The following is a 15,119-nucleotide window of genomic DNA, read 5'->3' on the forward strand; positions in this document are numbered from 1 at the left end:
ATGATCATGGGAGATAATCTTACTCAGGCCCCTTTCTGTGTTTTCATTTCTTTCCTAACTGGCTGCCTTAGTGTGAGTGCTTCTGCTGTCATGCTTCCCTGTGGTGTGAGTGCTTCTGTTGTCATGCCTTCCCTGTGGTGTGAGTGCTTCTGCTGTCATGCTTCCCTGTGGTGTGAGTGCTTCTGTTGTCATGCCTTCCCTGTGGTGTGAGTGCTTCTGCTGTCATGCTTCCCTGTGGTGTGAGTGCTTCTGCTGTCATGCTTCCCTGTGGTGTGAATGCTTCTGCTGTCATGCTTCCCTGTGGTGTGAGTGCTTCTGCTGTCATGCTTCCCTGTGGTGTGAGTGCTTCTGCTGTCATGATTCCCTGTGGTGTGAGTGCTTCTGCTGTCATGATTCCCTGTGGTGTGAGTGCTTCTGCTGTCATGCTTCCCTGTGGTGTGAGTGCTTCTGCTGTCATGTCTTCCCTGTGGTGTGAGTGCTTCTGCTGTCATGCTTCCCTGTGGTGTGAGTGCTTCTGCTGTCATGTCTTCCCTGTGGTGTGAGTGCTTCTGCTGTCATGCTTCCCTGTGGTGTGAGTGCTTCTGCTGTCATGCTTCCCTGTGGTGTGAGTGCTTCTGCTGTCATGCTTCCCTGTGGTGTGAGTGCTTCTGCTGTCATGCCTTCCCTACCATGACAGACCAAAACTTCTGAAATTATCAACCAAAACAAACAACTACTCCTGCATTTACAGTGTTCTCAGTACTTTAGTGACTGATATGCAAAAACAGATAATAAAGAACATCAGTAGCCAGGGCGTTTGCTGTTACTAAACCTTTTATGTGGTTCCAGAGCCTTTGGACCTGGTTTGAAGGGGGGAACTTAGAAAGGCTAAGAAATGTGGGCTAAAGAAGTCCTTAAATGCAAAAGCTAGAAGCGTGTAAGTGGTAGATAACTCAGAAAATAGAAACACAGACAGTAAAGGCAGTGCACATGAAGGCTCATATGGACATGATTGCTCCACTAGGAACAGACTAGAGGCCACTCAGGTTACATTCCGGCAAAAATTTTAGTTACATTTAATCTGTGTCTGGAGGCTTTGTAAGGCTGAATTTTAATGTAAAGCCACTAGGAATGTAGCTCAGCTAACCATGGGGGAAACTTGGGGTTCAGTCTCTAGTACTATATGAAATGGGGGTATGGTGTGGCGTATGACTATAACTTCAGCACTCAGGAGGTGGAAACAGGGAGTCATTAGTTAAATATCATCTTTGCCTATAGAGTGGTTTTGTCACTCCCAGAAGCCAGAAGAGGGCATCTGATCGCCTGGAGCTCGAGTTACAGGCAGTTGTGAGCTACTAGATGTGGGTGGTGCTTTACCGAAGTATCTCTCCAGCTCAAGAACAAAAAGATATTTAAAAACGGCAGTTTGAGGCTCGGAGGATGGCTCACTAGGTAAAGGTGCTTGCTGTCAAACCCACTAACATGAGTAATCCTCAGGGCAACATAATGCAAGGAGAGAATTGATTTCCACATGGCCTCTGACCCCCAAACATGTGCAGTGAGACATTTATACCTATGCATACATACACTCAAACTAAACAAATACATATTTTTAAAATTAGCAGTTTGACCAAAAAAGGATAAAACTATAGACAAGGAGGACATGGTTGTGAAAAAGAAAATTAGGGCCTTAAAAAAAAAAACAATGCATAGAAAAGACACCTTGAGGACACGTCAAGCATTGCCACATTAGATCCCATCAATAGCAGGCTCATGGGTATCAAAGAGAAAAGATTTTGAGCCAAGAGATCTGGTGATCCCTGCTTTTCTCAAGGTTTAGCCATTCAGACACTTAGAAGCAACGCCAGTCAAGGTCCAACAGAAGCCTGGCAGACTATTGTATCATGAACATAATGCTTGTTTTGCAAACATGCAAAATTCATGAGTTATGAGGTCATGGAGCCTTCTACCAGTATTTCAAAGAAAGGCTTGGCGGCCAGGCAGCATGTGACAGGGTCAGGATCCTACACACAGTCCCGAGGCAGACATGTAAAGCTGTGAATGTGAAGTCTTAGCTGAAATGGAGACTTGGAGATGTGGGGACACCAGGTGGACAACTGGCCAAAAAAGCCACATGGCATGCGTGGCTCCTGCATGAAAGGTGGGGTGTATGCACCATGAGTGGCTGGACTCAGAAGTCACATGAGGACACCGTATGGCATATGGCCAGACATGGAGCTACAGGATTTAACATTTGTTCTTCAAGGTTTTGGTCTTTCTTTAATCAAAGCACTCCTTTCTATGTCCCCCTTCCTCTTGTTTTGGATGGGAACATTTATGCTCCCCTATTGTATATTGGGAGTATGCAATTTTTTGCCTCTTGGTTTAGAGGCTTAAAGCCAATATTGCCTTGCGTCTCAGAGAAGACTTTGGATTTCACTTAGTTGGGTCTGTTTTATTCGTTCTTCTATTTTATGAGTTTGTGTGAATATGTGGATTCAGGTACCATGATGTGTGTGGCGGTCAGAGGGCAGCTCTCCCTTCTACCATGTGGGTTCTGGTCTCAAACTCCAGTCGTCAGGCTTGGTGGCGAGTGCCTTTCTTTGCTGAAATAGCCCCAGACTTGGGCTTTTGATTGATGTTGAAACTGTAACAGTTGTGGGATTCTTCTGTTGTTGGTTTGGTTTGGGTTTGGTCTTTTGAGACAGGGTTTCTCTGTGTAGCCTTGGCTGTCCTGGACTCACTTTGTAGACCAGGTTGGCCTCAAACTTACAGAGATCTGCCTGCCTCTGCCTCCTGGTGTGCTGGGATTATAGGCATGCACCACCACACCCAGATGATTATGGGATTCTTAGAGATTAACTGAACACAATGTGCATTATGAAACTGATACATGGCGTTGGGGAGGATCGCAGTGGAATGCTATAAAGTACTACATTTGGATGTCAAACTCATCCAGTGGTGGCTGGTCCCATGGTCAACCTGAGTATCTTGAAAAGCACCCTGGGATGTAGGCATCTCTGCTTCACCTCTGAAACTATAAATCAAATAAATAAAAAATCAAATAAATCAAAATAAGGTCCATGACTCCCACTAAGTTGTTTCTGTTGATACTTTGGTCACAGAGTGCAGAAGTAAGCAATAAGCTGTCCCTGACATTTCCCTATTGAGCCATTCACCCTCAGAATGAACAAAGGCATGCTTTTAGCATACACTACCTTAAGGAGCTCCATCCTTCCTTCATTTCCTCCTTTTGTTTCTCATTCCCATCTTTCTTTCTGTCCTCTTTTCTTCTGGGAGCCCCTGAATCTTCACTGGTGTGAACACAATGCCTGCTTGTCACTAAAAATTCAGCCCCTTCAACTATCTTTGATGGCCATCACTTGGAAGGTTAGCTAGACATTGGAGGACCACAATGAAGGCAGGAGGTCCCCGGCTTGAGTTCAGAGGGAGAAAAAGCCAAACCATGTCTCAAAAGTATCAAACAGTAAAAATTTTTAAAAAGCAAGAAAAAAGAAAGGAAGGAAGAAAATAAAGAAAGGAAGACAGGCAGACAAAGTGGGTGAGGTTATCACGCACCATTTTTGTGAGCAATGGTGTGTGGAATGCTGGGAGTGAGCTACTGGAGCATTCATGTTACAGCTAAATATGTGCATCTACACTCTCAGCAAGTAGAGCAATGGAATTACCCATTTTATCTCCAACTTACAGCTTTGTCTTTATTTACTTTTCGTGTGTGTGTGTGTGTGTGTGTGTGTGTGTGTGTGTGTGTGTGTGTGTGCTGTGTGTGCATGATTTATGTATAAGGTACATGTAAGTGTTGCATATACATCCAGAAGCCACAGCAAGACATTGGATGCCTTCCTCTGTCACTCTCCATGGCCTTAATATAGTCTCTCACTGAACCAAGATGTCACTGCATCAGTTAGGCTGGCTGGCCCAGGGGTGCTTGAGATCTGCCTATCTCTACACCACTACGGTTACCAGTATACATAGCCGGCTTTTTATATGGGTGCTGGGGACTCATGCTTACACCCTCATATGTGCAGACCAAGCACCCTTACCCACCCCTGGTTCCCTTCTCCACCTTGAGGCCAACCCAGGAAGCCACAGACACTATTTCCACCAACAGTTATCTCAGCCCCAGTAGGACTCAAGTTCATCCTTCCTTAGACAGTCACCCCTCTCGTGCCTCCACCTCTAGGTCTTCCCAAGCACGTTATCCTAACTTGCTTTGCTTCATGGTGTATTTCATGGGCAAATAGCCAGCCCTGGAGAAACCCACCCATCTGCTTGTCTCACGGTGCTATCAGGCGAGCTGCCTGTGGCTAGGGCAACCATACCTCTGTACTAACACAGCTCCTTTTCAGCATTGGATTGTGGATTGAGTCCAGCCTTTGAGACAGTTCATAAACAAGTGTCACAGAATTTCTCTGATCCATTGTTTGTACCCTTCTAAGGCCCCTCCTCTCCTCATGTATGACAAGCCTCTTCTCCATCTCCATCCTCACTAGAGGACTTTGTCAACTCTCTAGAAAAACTAAACCACAGTAGACCCTCCCCAGCCTGTCACCATAATCATAAGTTGAATTGTCAGAATATGATAATAAAGCTCTTACAAAAGGTATAGAAATAAATATTTGCGACTTTGAATTAGGAAAGTTTCAATATGACATCATGCACAAACAACAGACATGTGGAGGAAGAAAGGTTATTCTTTTTAGGAAATGCCCTACAGAGTTGCTTATAGCCAATCTGATTGAGGCATTTTCTTTTTCTTTTTTAATTTTTTAAAGGTTTGTTTATTTATTACTTACACAGTATTTGGCCTGCATATGAGCCAGCACATCAGAAGAGGGCACCAGATCTCATTATAGATGATTGAAAGCCACCATGTGGTTGCTGGGAATTGAACTCAGGACCTTTGAAAGAACAGCCAGTGCTCTTAAACTCTGAGCCATCTCTCCAGCCCAAAAGATAACATTTTAGCCGGGCATAGTGGTGCCTTTAATCCCAGCACTTGGGGGGCAGGGGCAGGCGGATCACTGCGTTCAAGGCCAGCCTGGTCTACAAAAGTGAGTCCAGGACAACTGGGCTACACAGAAAAACCCTGTCTTCAAAAAAACCTAAAAACAAACAAACGATAACATTTTTTTGGAAGGCGACATAAGCATGAGGACTTGAATTCAAATCTCCAGTACCCATGTAGAAAGCCAAGTATGGCTGCACATGTGTAACCCCAATGCTGGGGGTGCACAGGAGAATTTCTTGGGGCTTGCTAATTTAGCTCCAGGTTCAGTGAGAGACCCTGTCTCTAGGAATAAGGTAGTGGGTGAGTGCAATCAGAACCACGTGGCCACTGATCTCTCATCACTGGTCTCTATCTTGCCTAGTTAGGTTATTACCATGCCTGGCACAAAGCTAGTAAGCAGTATATGTTTGCTTAATGAATAAATTCTTGTTCCACTTTTGCTGAACATTGTAATATTTAATTATCTAATAAATAAAAATTACTTAACAGCTCCATATTACTCATTGCCCTAATGAACCATTGGCTGACTATGCTGGCTGGTTTTATACCAACTTGACACAAGCTAGAGTTATCTGAAAGGAGGAAACCTCAACTGAGAAAATGCCTCCATAAGATCCATCTGTAGGGCATTTTCTTAATTAGTGATTGATGGGGGAGGGACCAGCCCATTCTGGGTGATGCCTCCCCTGGACTTGTGGTCCTGGGTTCTATAAGAAAGCAGGCTGAGCAAGCAATTGGGAGCAAGCCAGTAAGCAGCACCCCTCCATAGCCTCTGTATCAGCTCCTGACTTTATGTTCCTGCCCTGTGTGATGCACCATGATGTGGAAGTATAAGCCAAATAAAGCCTTTTCCTCCTCAACTTGTTTTTGGCCGTGCTGTTCAATTGCAGTATGAGGAACCCTAACCAAGACACTGACAAGTGTTGCTGGAACAACGATTCTGGGAACAAACCGCAATTACTAACTGCAGAGGTCAAGAATGTTATAGTCACTCACATCAGTGAAGTCACCAGTTCTGTGTAACTTGACTATTCTCTCAGGACTCTGAAATGTTTTCTCTTCTATGAAGTCCACTTTGTACTCATTATGTTGAAATATTTCTAATGCCACTTTTGCATCAACTTCCAGGGTTTCAAAGGGAAGGTCCCTATACATTAAAGCATGGACATCTCTTGTGAAAGAATGTAGGTTCTCTTTTGTTGGCGTCCACTCATCCAGCCTCCTATCATAGCAGAAGGCTCCAGCAATCACAGGAACTTCTGGTGCTCTGACCAGGCTGACCACATATTCATCTTTGAACGCCCTTTCTATTACACAGCCCATCATCATGGCACAAGAACGCCAATAAGCCTTATTCACTTCTCTTGGATCAGGGTCTTTGAAAGTAAGAAAATCTCACAGGACTTGGTCAAAGGCTTTTATACATGTCCCATGGTTGTCCATCCACAAGAGCCAGAATGGACTTTTGGAAAGATCATGGAAAATGGTAACAAGATGAAATCAGACAGACAGAGGACACTGTATCTACCCAGTAGTGCTCTAAAATTTAAATATGTATAGTAAATTAAAATAAAAGCTTTTAATATGAAACAAAAAAAAAAAAGAATGTTATATTCTCCAAATGGTGACCAACATTTCTAGAGAGCAGCCAGCCATCATGAAGGTGGCTGAAGTAGCTGAGCCTGGCCACTGGGACCATCCTGTTCACTTTCTAGTTCGCTCCCCGCAGCCAGCTCTGATGGCCACACAGCTCCTCCCAATCCTGTTTCTGAAGTGTCCCTGTGCCTTGGTGTTGGCACAGCATCCCACATAGAGCAGGCTCTCCAGAAAGGCACACACTGTGGGTTGTTCCACCTGGCCTGATGCAAGGAGACATCCACTTGGCCCAAGTCCAGTGGGAGGAATCTATGGACAGAGGCCAAGAACCATGGGTGGGGAGGAGGCAGCAGGTCCTGCCATCCTTTCTTTCTATTGCACTGAGGGGAAGGCCACATGCCCCACACCAGCACCTTGGGAGGACAACTCAGGCAGCTCCTTAAGGTTCTGGATAAGATTCTTCCTTGCAACCCCACCCCGCCCTCTTTCTGTATGTTCACAGTGGCCTACACCTGTGGACTTATTTGTGTGGCGATCATGAGTCAATGCTAGGTGTCCTCGATTGCTCTCCACCTTATCCCGCAGACAGCCTCTCGTGAAATCTGGAGCTGGCCAATGCAGCTATTCTGACTGACCACGGAGTCCCAGAATCCTGTCTTTGCCCTACCAGTGCTGAGGTTACAGGCTCGGACTGCAGAATAAGCACTTATGGACAGAACTATCTCTCTTGCTCTCTCACTAGTTTTTTAAAGAAGTTTCCAAGACCCCTTTTAGAATTGCTGGAATCACCCATGAGCATCTTTCTAAGTTGAGGAACCTCTCCTCTCTGTTAATTCCTTAGTAGAGTGGCACCCTGGCACATGGGTGCTGTGGACTGCAGCTTCTCTCCCTTTAGAACACCATCATTTTTCAGGGGTACCGTTTCAGCAAAGGGGAACTAGGATAACAGCAAACGTTGGATGAAGATGTTATAAAAAACCTACATATAACTGTAATTTCAACATCCAGGAGGCTGAGGTAGGAAGTTCAAGGCCAACTAGAGCTGCACAGGAAATCCTTGTCCCAAAACAAATAAACAAAACTCCCACAAAATAACAACAACCAGCCAGGCGTGGTGGCGCACGCCTTTAATCCCAGCACTCAGGAGGCAGAGGCAGGTGGATCACTGTGAGTTCGAGGCCAGCCTCGTCTACAAAGTGAGTCCAGGACAGCCAAGGCTACATAGAGAAACCCTGTCTCAAAAAACCAAAACCAAAACCAAATCAAAACAAACAACCACATCCCGAATTTTTTTTTTTTTAAAGAAAGCAAAGGATATAGCTCAGTGGCAGAATGCTGTTACCTGGCACACATGAAATTCTGGGTTTGATTACAAGTGTGAGAGAAAGAGAGAATGAGAGAGGGTGGGGGGAGGGAGGAAAGAAGGAGGGAGTCTCTGCTGGGGTGTGGGCAGATGGCTGTTTGAAGCACACCAACATACAGAACAGACTACTGCGATGTCAGTGAAACAGGGAGAGTTCTCCCGTGGGAATAAAACGTGTTTGGGCTCAGGCTGGGCCTGTCCATAAGCCCTGTGTCTTCAGCTCCAAAGGTATGGAGGGTGTTTGGGGGTGTTTTGTTCTCTAGACCCTGTCTGGTTGCCTGCTATCCAACCATCCCCACCTTTTCCCCACTCTGCTTTCCTCACCTTTATTCTTCCCAGGGTGCTATCCTTCCAAGGTAGGCAGACTCCACTCCATCTTCTACCTGCCTCTGTTTGTGGTGAGGTCCTTGCCTGAAGCCTCGTGGGCACAGCACATCCTGGTGCCCCTCACTTCACAACGAGACTACCATGATTCCATCCACACCTGCACAGAAGAACCCCTGCTTGCCAAGAACCCTGCCATCATCTTACCCACTCCATTCCTGCTAGGAAGGGATGGATGGAAGCCAGGGTGTGTCTTTGAAGTCAGGTGTTTGGGGGGAATTTACACAGAATAGATCCATGGCTGCCTGGCTCACTATGGGCTGGAGTTAGTAAACGTTTTCTGAATGAGGAAGTGGTTAGTGAGTGAAGGAAATATTTTCAACCAGTCACTCTCCCTGTTCGTTGTAGACTCAGGTATCTGGCACTGGTCAGTTATTTCTCTCCAGCCCAAGAACGGGAGGCCATGTGCTCCCACAGACAACACCTAGGCCCTCTGCCTCTGAGCTGCATTCTCCAAGAAGCTTTCCCTCCTGTCCTTTCAGCTGCCCACTCCTGTGGCCACACCCTGTGCCTCATCATCAGCTGAAACTGCTCCACCTTTGAAATCTTGAATTCCAGTATCCCACTCTCTCAGCACAAGCTGCTGCTCCTCCCACCCTCTGCACCTCCCCTTATCCCGCACACGCTGCTCTGGATTCTGTCACCTGCTTGTCCCTTCCAGCTGGGCCTGAGCCTTGGCTGGCTGAACCACCCTCAGTACATGGATTCCATGCATGCACCTCCTATGCTAGTCACCCCGCCTTCCCTCTCGTTTATAGAGCTCTCCTGCATCTCAGCCAAGCTAGAATGGGTCACACTGCTGGGCCAAGTGGCCCCACTCTTGGCACAGGGCATTTCCCTAGCTGTCCCTTTCCTTTGGCCATTCATGCATTCAGCAAATACATGCTGCATACTTGCTTTGGGTCAGCACTGAGACTGTGGGAACACAGTTTGTTGGCCACATAGGTCCTGATCTCAGGACTGAACGCTTAATGGGAGAGGAAGTAAGTAGATGCATGGCTGCCATCAAAAGGGATGTAGTTCAGTGGTTATCATATACATAAGAAAAAAGTTAAAAGGAACTTTTAAAAGGATAGAGAAGGGTTCATGATTTTAGATATTTAGTCTATTACAGTGCAGAAGGCATGCTGGTATGCCTGGGTGGTAGCGGGAGTCTGTGATGGAGGCTTCTTACCTTTGTTTACAATTATTTTTATTTTTTAGTATCTTTGGATGTTTTGCTTGCATTGATATCTGTGGAGCACACGTGTGCAGTGCTTGAGAAGACCAGAAGAAGGCATTGTGTCACCTGGGACTGGAATCACAGACAGTTATGGCCATCTTGTGGACGCTGGGAGCCAAACTTGGCCCTCCCCAAGAGCAGCAAGTGTTCTTAACCACACAGCCACCTCTCCAGCGCACAAGGTTTATTTCTGGTTGAGGACCAGGAAGCTTACTAGAGCTGACTAGAACCAGAAGCAGGTCCCAGTCAGAGGCAAGGAGAACTTTCAAAGCCCAGGCTGCAGTGACCCTCACATGCCAGCCCACACACCCTAAAGGCTTCAAAACTAACGCTACAAGCTAGGGACTATGCACAAACCACGAGCCTACCAGGGAGGGCATTTTTGGTATGAACATAACAGTTTCTGGGACTCCCGACCTTCCTGCCTCCCTTTTACTAAATACTGAGATGGTAGGCCTGAGTCATCATGCCACACGGAGGCCTTGGGTTTGATCTCATCATGGCAGCAACAACAGAACAGTGGCCTCCTGCAACTGTGGGGTTTTGTTGTCTGTTTCAAGACAGGGTTTCTCTGTGTAGCCCTGGCTGTGCTGGAACATGCTATATAGACCAGGCTGGCCTCTGCCTCCCAAGTACTGGGATTAAAGGCATGCGCCACCACCACATAGCTGTTTTTGTTTTTTTAAACAGGTGTGCGTGCGTGCGTGCGTGCGTGCGTGTATTCTGCCTACATGTACTTATGCATACTGCATGCCTGGTGCCCAGGGTGGCTAAAAGAAGGTGCTGAAGACCCTGGAACTGGAATTAAAGGACAATTGTAAGCTTCTCTGTGGGTGCTGAGAACCTAACCTGGGTCCTTTACAAGAGCAGCAAGTGCTCTTAACCACTGAGCCATCTCTCCTCTCCAGCCCTGTTTTGTTTGAGACTGGGTCTCAGGTAGTCCAGGCTAGCCTTTAAAGTGTTATACAGCAGAAGATGACCTTGAATTCCCAATTCTCCTGCCTCAGTTTCCTGTGCTGATATTATAGACATCAGCTATCATGCCAGGCCAAAACCTGGGCTTTATCCCTAGCATTACAACAAACAACAGAACAGTAGCTTCTTGTAATTACAAATATTTAATGTTATTACCAATGACTGGCCCAACTTGAGACCCACCCCATGGGAGACAGCCAGCCTCTGACACTATTAATGATACTCTGCTCTGTTGCAGACAGGCGCCTAACATAACTGTCTTCCGAGAAGCTTCATGCAGCAGTTGATGGAAACAGACGCAGAGACCCACAGCCAAACAATAGGCAGAGCTAGGGGAGTCTTGTGGAACAGTAGGGGTGGAAGGATTGAAGGAGCCAGAGGGATCAAGAAGACCTACAAAATAAACTAACCTGGGCCCATGGGGGCTCACAGAGACTGAACCACCAACCAAAGAGCATGTGTGGGCTGTACCTAGGCCCCTACACATATGTAGCAGATGTGCAGCTTGGTCATCATGTGCATGACCCCTAACAACTGGAGCAGGGCCTGTCTGACTCTGTTGCCTGCTTTTGGATCCCTTTCCCCTAGCTGGGTTGCCCTGTGTGGCCTTGGTGGAGAGGATGGCCTTAGTCCTACTGTGACTTGATGTGCCAGGGCAGGTTGGTACCCACAGGGTGTGTGAAGGTGGGGTGGGGAGAGCGCTTCTCTGAAGAGAAGGGGAGAGGGGAATTGGGGGAGGGAAGTGTGAGGATGGGACTGGGAGGAGAGGAGGGAGGCGACTACAATCAGGATGAAAAGTTAAGAAATAAATCAATGAAAAATAAATTAATTTAATGTTATTACTACTACATGTATTATGCATGTGTGAAGTGGGGTACACATGCCACTGTTATGTGGAAGTTAGAGGGCAAATTTGTAGAGTCAGTTCTCTTTCTGCTTTCGTGTGGTTCTAGGGATTGAACCCAGGTGGTTGGTCCCAGCAACAATGCCTTTACCCACGGAGCCCTCTCACTGGACCAGACTTTTTTATTTTAGACAACCAGATATATTATGTACCTGTTGTTGTTTGGTTCCTACTTTCCTGATGACAACTCATGTAGCTGACACTGGCATGTTTTTATTGGTCATAAAAATTCTAACATATTTTATTAGATTGTTTTATCTTTATTGAGTACCAAGAGTTCTGTTTGGTTTTGATTTTACAAGTTATATTTATTTTCTTTACAGTCTTAAGAGACTTAGCCCAAGATCTTGTACACTAGGCAAGTATTCTATTACCAATTACAGCCATTTTTAATTTTTTAAAAAAATATTGAGGTAGTATCTCCCTAAGTTATCCAGGCTGCCCTTCTACTTATGATATATATCAGACTGGCCTCAAACTTGCAATTCTCTTGCTCCAGCCTCCTGAGCCATCAAGAGGATCTATGTCATCAAGGCTGATTTTTTTTAATTTAAATTTTATTTATTTATTCACTCATTCATTCATTTCTCCCAGTTTGAGACAGGGTTTTTTTGTGTGTGTAGTCTTGGCTGCCCTGGAACTCACTCTGTAGACAAGGCTGCCTTTGAACTCAGAGATCTGTCTGCCTCTGCCTCCTGAGGGGTGAGATTAAAGGCATATTCCTCCATACCCAGCTTAATTTTATTTTTTAAAGATTTTTAAATTTATTATGTATATGAGGCTTCTATTTGCATGTATGCCTGCATGACAGAAGAGGGTATCAGATCTCAGTATAGATAGTTGTGAGCCATCATGTGGTTGCTGGAAGTTGAACTCAGGATCTCTAGAAGAACAATCAGTGTGCTTAGCCACTACTAAGCCACCTTTCCAGCCCCTTAATTTTATTTTTAATTTTTGTGTGGAAGAAATGTGTGTCTGAGATCAGTTGTCCTTTGAGGCCACAAAAGGGCAGCAGATCCCCTGGAAGTGGAGTTTCAATTGTGATACCAAGAGCAAGCACTCTTCACCCTTGAGCCATCTCTCTAGCCTTCCTGGGTGACCTTAGTCAGCCATGGACTCAGAATCTTCTTGTCTTAGCCTCTCCAGGCCTGGGATAACAGAGGTGTGCCACCATGCCCAGCTAGAGGCTCCTCACCGTTCCCAAACACTAGTCTTTTGTTACCTATGTATTTTGTAAATATTTTTTCCCAAGTCTCAATACATCTTCTCTCAGTTTATTTCCATCTATTTAGATATGTATCTGTGTGAATGCATGTGTATGTGCTTGTACAGGTGGGTGGGTCTGTGAGCACGAAGAGATAAGAAGGCACGGGATCCCTTGAAAGCAATTACAGGTGTTTATAGGACACCTGGGTTGTTGTGCAGGTGCTGAGATGGAAGGCCTTGTCCTCATGATTGTGCCACTAGTGCTCTTCACCGCTGAGCTGTCTCTCCAGTCCCCAGTCTTGATATACCTTTATTCATTATCTTAAACAAGTCTTTTAATGATGACTAGCTATCATCTCTCTTTATAGTCATAATGATGGGTGAGTGCTAAGCTATGTATAGTGTTATCATTTCTGCCTTACTAAACCATCCATGAAATGAATTGTGTCTCCAGACAAGTGTCTTTTGTCATACCTCTTCACTATGATTAGACTTGTTAAGTTAAACATTCACAGTACAATGGTCCAGTTACTCAGATCTGACCACCAGAGTTAAATGGTGACGATGTACCAATGCTATGTGCATTACACTGCTAAATCCCAACAATGTTTACACTTGTTGGAAGTTGACTCTGGGAGCAAGGAAACTCTCCTTTTTCTCCACCAGAACTCCCTGTCCTGTGTCAGGCTGATTACCTGACCCTGTAATGGGGTAGAAGGAAAACAAAAAACAAGTACTTAAGAGAATTAAAAACATTACATCAGGCTGGAGAGAGGGCTCAGGGATTAAGAACACAAATTGCTCTTGCAGAGGACTTGGGTTCCTAGCACTCACACTGGGAGCTTACAGCTGCCTGTACCCCCAGCCCTGCAAGATTAAGCACCTCTGGCCTTCACCAGCACTCACATGTTCATACCTATACACAGTCACAACCACAACTAAAAATAATAAAATAGTTAAAGAGTTTGTATGGTTGAGAACAGCTAAGGGGCAGGTATTTCTAACAGATGTTATTGTTTATCTCAGCTGCAGTGGGAAAAAGAGGCCCAGAGCTCATCCACGGCCAGTTCTATCCAGCTGACCATCGCCTTACCCTCCTAGTTGATTTCTGTTGGATGTTTGTAAGTGTGCAAACACTGTGGGGCTCCTTTGATACTGTGACACCTTGTTCTCACAAATGGACCGGTCCAGTCATCTGTGCCAGGTGTTTTGACCACTCAATTTGATGTTTTCTCACTTACCTGTTGCTTCTGCCTGCTACTTGCTATTTGTTGTTTTATTTTTGCTTGCTTTGTGTTAATAAACTCACTAAGTATGGCTATTATAGGTCATTTTCTAGACTGTGCAGAACAGGCAGTGTGCAAGTTTTAAGGGAATGAATTCAAATGTGGTCCCAATGTCAGGCATCAATTTCATCATAAAGAGAGAGGTTGGGAAAGCATCACACACAGCTGTCTTGTGGCCAGATTGTAGCCCACAGATATAACAATTAGCTTGTGTTTGTTCACAGTGAATATCCAACAATCTTTAGTTAAAGGATTCTTTTAAAATACATGCTAAAACATTTTAAGTAATTAAGGAATCTGGAGACAGTTATGTGGGGGGTCAGAAGACACAGCTTATTCCTCCCAGCCGGGGATCAAACTTAGGTTGTTAGGCTCAGCAGCGAACACCTTTGTCCTGTGATCTACTTCTCTGGCCCTTAGTCAAAGGATTCTGCAAATAAACAGCTCAAGCCTGGTGTGGTGGCACACACTTTTAATCCCAGTATTTAGGAGGTGGATATCTGAGTTCCAGGTCAACCTGGTCTGAGTGACACTCTGGAATCAGTGATATGTGGCATAAACACATTGACTTTAACAACACCCAGCTGCAGTAGGCACTGTTATATAAGCCTTGTTTTTTCAAAGGAGGAATCAGAGGCAGGGGGTTAACTCTCATTATGCAGCAGCACACATCAGAGCCAGCATTGAAACAGTCTGGCTCAGAAGCTTGTGTTCTTAGCCTCAAGAGTATCACAGCCCAATACAGGCGGTAAACTTTAAAGCCCTACCCAGATCTAGCCAAAGGTCAGAACATTCTCCACAGTTGAGTGGAGAGTGGGATATGACTTTCTCACGTACTCTGGTGACTCACATTTGACCATGTCCCCTGGAGGGGGAGACCCGGTGGCACTCAGAGGAAGGACAGCAGGTTACCGAGAAGAGACTTGATACCCTATGAGCATATACAGGGGGAGGTAATCCCCCTCAGGAACAGTCATAGGGGAGAGGAATAATGGGAAAATGGGGGGGGGGGGGGAAGAATGGGGAGGATACAAGGGATGGGATAACCATATGTAACAAGAATAAATTAAAAAAAAAAAAAAAGAGTATCCCAGCCTTCCAGCCAAGTTCACTGCTACCCAGGGACCCGGTGCCTTGCTAGACAAGATGCTGCAAGCACTGGAGCAGCCACT

This window comes from Acomys russatus, chromosome 1 (assembly GCF_903995435.1).
Source record: "Acomys russatus chromosome 1, mAcoRus1.1, whole genome shotgun sequence".
Taxonomy (NCBI): Eukaryota; Metazoa; Chordata; class Mammalia; order Rodentia; family Muridae; genus Acomys; species Acomys russatus.